This window comes from Lepisosteus platostomus, chromosome 5, assembly GCF_059453375.1.
Source record: "Lepisosteus platostomus isolate fLepPlt1 chromosome 5, fLepPlt1.hap1, whole genome shotgun sequence".
In the NCBI taxonomy this organism is placed as follows: domain Eukaryota; kingdom Metazoa; phylum Chordata; class Actinopteri; order Semionotiformes; family Lepisosteidae; genus Lepisosteus; species Lepisosteus platostomus.
Window position 1 is genome coordinate 19,487,132 of NC_142615.1, and position 6,356 is coordinate 19,493,487.

At 48.5% G+C, this 6,356-nt stretch overlaps 1 long non-coding RNA gene across 1 annotated transcript; it reads right to left on the minus strand.

Moving 5' to 3' along the window:
* Positions 1–547: 547 nt before the first annotated feature.
* LOC148664551 (uncharacterized) lies at positions 548–4,669 on the minus strand. Its single transcript, XR_015936523.1, has 2 exons — positions 4,618–4,669; positions 548–963 (listed from the first exon to the last, which is right to left on the minus strand). It is a non-coding gene; the product is annotated as an uncharacterized LOC148664551 (long non-coding RNA).
* Positions 4,670–6,356: the final 1,687 nt, after the last annotated feature.

Sequence of the window (6,356 nt, forward strand, 5' to 3'; positions counted from 1 at the left end):
TAGGACCCACGTGGACCACAGGGTGAGCGCCCCCTGCTGGCCCCACTAACACCTCTTCCAGCAGCAACCTTAGTTTTTTCCCAGGAGGTCTCCCATTCTCTTTATGAAGAGATGTGTCCCATCTCTTCATAACCTGTCTCCTATCAATCCTACTGTGTTTCATTTACTCTTCCTCACTCTGTCTCCTGTCCGGTTGTCTGCACTTAAAACTGAGGAATTTCCTGCGATCTCCTCTCTCTCGCTGTGTCTCCTGTCCTGTGGGTTTGTTACTGAGGGATTCTCTGTGATCTCCTCTCTCTCTCACTGTGTCTCCTGTCCTGTGTGTTAGTATGTTTGTTACTGAGGTATTTCCTGTGATCTCCTCTCTCTCACTGTGTCTCCTGTTCTTCAGTGGTTTAATTCTCTTAAATAATTTAGCTCATTCCTCTCTCACTCACTGCGACTCCTATCCATTCTGTGTTCAGTTCCTCTGACTTGCCTCTTGCATCAGCGCTAGCAATATCATGCATCTATTTAATTTAAAATTATTGATCTGTCACCTTGATAGTTCGATCTCGGCTACAGTTAGCATAGATGGCACAATTAAAAGGACGATGAGCTCAACATCTGTGCGCGTCTAATTAACTGAACCGTACAGAACATCGTGCCTCAGATAGTCTCTCGCTGGCGGGGTCCCCCATCGGCAAGACCACGTCTCCAGGAAATTCTGCGGACTGGACACCGCGGGAGGGTGGGGCTGTGTTTCCGCATGAACGCCGGAAATCACTCAGGATCTCCAGAGAGACTCCTGTAGCCTTACAGCATCACAGTCACAGGCCTCAGCATTGCAACTGTATAATATCAAACGCCCAGACACCCCGAGGTGAGGCCGACCAGTCTGAAGTATTATCTGTAAACACCAGGCACACTGGAACCTGACTTCATCGTCCACTTAGCGCAGAGGTGGGGCGGACAGTCAGTTTTCTGGGGAGAAAAAAAACAACACCAGGAATTTAGCATACTGAAAGGATCATGGAGTGATGATCTGGCTGAACCCGCTTGGCTGAGGGCTCCTGGCCAGAGGACGAGGTGGCTGGGACCCCCCCTGCACAGCGAGGAGGAGTGACCCGGGGGGGCAGCTACACAGGTGGAGACGGGGTGGGAGAGGGACGCGAGGGAGAGAGGGGTATCACGTGCAGTATTGACAGTGTTTCAGGAGAGGAGTCAGGAGTGATTGCTAAAATATCGACACCCGAGTCTGACCGAACTAGGGTGTGGCCATCCCTCTTGAACTTTCATCACAAACTCCTGTCTTCCTGCGGTGTCTCTGAGGAAGCTACCATTTTTCACTGGCTAATAAGAGGTGGAAGAGGTGTTAGTGGGACAGCAGGGGGGCGCTCACCCTGCGGTCTGATACCCCAGTATAGTGACGGGGGACACTATACTCTAAACAGGCGCCGTCCTTCGGATGAGACGTAAAACCGAGGTCCTGACTCTCTGTGGTTTTTAAAAATCCCAGGGCGTCTCTCGAAAAGAGTAGGGGTGTAACCCAGGCATCCTGGCCAAATTTCCCATTGGCCCTTACCAATCATGGCCTCCTAATAACCCCCCTCTCTGAACTGGCTTCATCCCTCTGCTCTCCTCCCCACTGAGAGCTGGTGTGTGGGGAGCGTTCTGGCGCACTATGGCTGCCGTCGCATCATAGTTGCATGCCTTCCACCTCTTAGTCAAAGTCACCAACGATCTCCTAATAGCTTCTGATTCTGGTTCTCTTTCCATACTCATCCTTCTTGATCTCAGTGCTGCCTTTGACACTGTTGACCATAACATCTTGCTTTCTCGTCTCGAGACTGTGTTTGGAGTCTCTGACACTGCCCTCAAATGGTTTAAGTCTTACCTCACTGATCGCTGTCACTTTGTCTCTCTCAATGGGTACAGGTCTGAAATTGGTCTTGTCAAGTCTTGTGTCCCTCAGGGCTCAATACTGGGCCCCTTGCTCTTCAGCATTTACATGTTCCCACTTGGTCAGCTTTTAAGATCACATGGCCTCAGCTTTCATTTTTACGCTGACGATACTCAAATATACATCCATACCAAACCCGACACTGATGTGGCTGTCTCTATTCTATCTAATTGCATCTCTGACATAAAAATTTGGATGACTCAAAACTTCCTTCATCTTAACTGTGACAAGACTGAAGTCATGCTTATTGGTACCCCCCATCAACTTCGTAAAGCCAGTCCTGTAACCCTGTCTGTAGATGGCTCTGTACTTGAGCTCCAATCAAAATTGAAAAACCTTGGGGTTATATTCGATTCTGGCTTAACATTCGACCCACATGTACAGCATACTGTCAAAACATCTTTTTTCCACCTTAGAAATATCGCAAGACTACGCCCTATGCTATCATTAACTGTGGCTGAAAAGCTGATCAACATATTTGTATTCTCTCGAATTGACTACTGCAATGCTCTGCTCCCTGGGGTATCTAAATCTACTCTGAACAAGCTGCAGTATGTCCAAAATTCAGCAGCCAGAATCCTGACCAGGTCTAGTGCAAGTGTTCACATTACTCCTATCCTGGAGTCCTTGCACTGGCTTCCGGTCAAATTCCGCGTAGACTTTAAAATCCTCATGCTCACCTACAAGGCTTTACATGGCTTGGCATCTCAATACCTGTCTGAACTTTTATCGCCCTACTCCCCACCTCGCAACCTCCGCTCTTCAAATTCTGCCCTCCTTACTGTCCCCCAAGCCCGTCTACATTGTATGGGCGACAGGGCCTTCTCCTGCTATGCCCCCAAGCTCTGGAACTCTTTGCCCAAGGATATTAGAGAGTCACCTTCTCTAAACTCCTTCAAATCCAGACTCAAAACCCTCCTTTTCAGAAAAGCCTTTACTTAACTGGTTCCATTCTTCACCACTCTGCTCTTCTTAATACCATCTTCCACAGTCTCCTCTATTGTTATTGTTGTATTGTTGTAATTATAATTGTGTCCTGTCTTGTGAAATTTTCTTATTTATTGTTGTAGTCTTCTTATTTATTGTTATTGTCATCCTGTAAAGCGCTTTGAGAAGCCACCTTTAAAGGCGCTATATAAAATAAAGTTTATTATTATTATTATTATTATTATCATCCAGGTGGGGGCTGTACATTGGTGGCGGTAGAGGGATACCCCATTCCCTGTGCAGCGCATTGAGTGGGGTGTCCAGAAAAGCGCTATATAAGTGTTAGCAATTATATAGCTCAGCCCCTCAGTAGTTGAGATCTCCCATCTTATACCCATCTAGAAACATGCAATCAGCATGTTATTGCTGAAGCAATAGTCACAACATTATTCCACACCTGGGTGAGAGGCGGGTTATGATGACAGTCATGCTTTCTACACCTTATACTGAGCTCAGAAATGGACCGGGCGGACATCTCACGAGCAGATCCCTCCGCGTATAAGAAAGGCAACTTGTCTCAGCAAAAATACCACGGATTCACATCCAAAATATGATAAAAAGGCAAAAACCCCACACTTGGAATGCAAACGTACCCTACAAAGGAAACACGGTTTTAAAACCAACTTGATTTTCCCCTGGAGAAACCTTTTTATGGACACACATCGCATCTATTACACATGTAGAACTAAATATAAAGATAAAACTTAATATAAGAAGTCATGACATATCACACATGACGAAGTCTGGTCCAGAATAAACAGTTTACACTGACCCACCTTTATTTAACTTGGTCACTCACTTCTATTAACTGTTTAACTGCGTAACAAATGAATATTTGTTTCAATTTGGGATCTACACCTGGGAGCCCTGAAATGTTGGCCAGAGGGGAGAAGCTGATATTCAGACGTGAGAATATATTATGATGTTGTTTTTCACCTGTCTAATCAAAGCTTGTTCAAAAATGATCTGATTATAGGACACACGAGTTTATAATCATACTCATTCCACTTTTTAACCCCGTATATATGCACAATATGAAACGTATATACACTAAATCTCACGTGTGACTCCCATAATATACATTTCTTTACGAAAATTAGGAACACTTATTACAATTATCAACCCCCCCATGACGAGGCAATATTTCATACCTTTGTTTCTTTGTGGGTTCAAAGTTCTGTCCTGTCGTTTCACACGTAATGTTTTGGTAGTTATCTCAATTTTCCTTTGCAATTATCTCCAAGATCATCATCAACTTTTTGTAAAACGCTATGCACAACTGATATTTAAAGAAAGTCCTGTACCAAAACGTCTTCGTAGGGAAAGACAACTTTTTTTTTCCTTACGTCAGTCGCTACACGGTTACTCTTAAAATCCATTACTCGCCTTTAAAAAAAAGTTTCGTTTTTTATTGTGGCTCACTGACATTTCTGTCACAATTCTGAGGGACCCCAAATAAAATTCACTTGCCGGTATAAAGACGCCGGCGAGGTTAAGACAGGTATCGAGCCACCTGCGTATCTAACGGACGTTTAAAATAAAAAAAATGGCGTGTAATGTTGCGAAGGCCTACTGTTTTTTTATAGTTTGTCAATTGTAAGGGACGTGGGCCGCGACAGAAATACTGGTCGGGGTGGGAAAAGGTTTATTGATGGTTTATTGTACCGCAACGGTCACAATTGACTCACCAGCAAAGATGGCGCCGAGGCCACATCGACTCCCTCCCGCCCTGTCTCGCACCGAAGCTCGAGCTGCGGAGCGCGACGCCGAACCGCCGGTCCGCGGGCGCGGGCGCCGGACATAGACGTCATAAACCCTTCCGAGGCGCAGGAATTTTAGATCACTGTAGTTTCTTCTGGACCCGGGTTAGGGACAGTGTGCCCTCCGTGAGAGTCTTCTGAGGAAGCCAGTGTCTCATGGGTGTCCAGGCTGGGTACCATCTGTCCATCACAGGACACACAGACACTCACTCACACACCCTGGACAGGACACCAGTCCATCACAGGACACACACACACTCACACACCCTGGACAGGACACCAGTCACTCACAGGACACACACACACACACTCACACACCCTGGACAGGACACCAGTCCCTCACAGGACACACACACACAACCTGGATAGGACACCAGTCCCGGTGTCCCGGTTTTCCCGGTGTACGCTTCTCTTTCGGAGACCATTTCTCTCTGGTGTTGTTTTGCTGTTGGAATAAATGCCGAGGTGACCCTTCTGTGTGGAGTCTGCGTGAACCTCCAGCGGGTCGTTTCCTCCACCGCAGGGGCTGGTCGAACCATGGTCTCCCAATCGTCACAGAAGTGTGTGTCGTTTTGGGTGGTGGGGGGTGGGGGGTGGGGGGTGCATCGGGGATACTGCGCCCCGAGGGGGTGGCCTCTCACCTTGCTCCGGACGATGGGAGAAGACCTGTACCTTCACGAGTCCGGGTTGTGAAAACTTCTTCTGGCAGTTCAAAACGTTTCGAAGAGACTACAGCGCTACCCTGTTTTCCATTTCTATCGTGTATTATTATACAGTCATAAGTATCTGTCCTGATCACAGAGTCCCCCTCTCACTGCCAGGACAGGAGCCCAGTGCAGCACGAATAATAATAATAATTAATAAGTCTGGACCCTCCCCTCAGAGCTCTTCCCAGGTCAGGGGGATCCCCTCCAGCCCCCCCAGTGTGCAGCCCCCACCTGGATGATGCTCCAGTCCGCTCAGCACACAGCAGCTCTCAGTGGGGAGGAGAGCAGAGGGATGGAGCCAGTTCAGAGAGGGGGGTGATAAGGAGGCCATGATGGGTCAAGACCAGGGGGGGAATCAGGCCAGGACACTGTGGTAACACCCCTACTCTCCTCCAGAGACACCCCGGGATTGTTAATGAGCACAGAGAGTCAGGACCTCGGTTTGACGTCTCATCCGAAGGACAGCGCCTGTTTACAGTCCAGTGTCCCCCGTCACTATACTGGGGCATCAGGACCCCCACAGACCGCAGGGTGAGAGCGCCCCCTGCTGGCCCCACTCACACCTCTCCCAGCAGCAACCTTGGGGGGGGGGGGAGGGAAAAAACCAAAAGCTAAACAGATTTTTTTTAAAAACATTTTATTGATGCTTTACAAAAGTCCAGTCCAGTCTGGTGTCCCTCAGCTCCAGTCCAGTCCAGTCTGGGGCCCCTCAGCTCCAGTCCAGTCTGGTGTCCCTCAGCTCCAGTGCAGTCCAGACTGGGGTCCCTCAGCTTCGGTCCAGTCCAGTCTGGGGTCCCTCAGCTTCGGTCCAGCACAGTCTGGTGTCCCTCAGCTTCGGCCCAGCACAGACTGGGGTCCCTCAGCTTCAGTCCAGTCCAGTCTGGGGTCCCTCAGCTTCAGTCCAGCACAGTCTGGGGTCCCTCAGCTTCGGCCCAGCACAGACTGGGGTCCCTCAGCTTC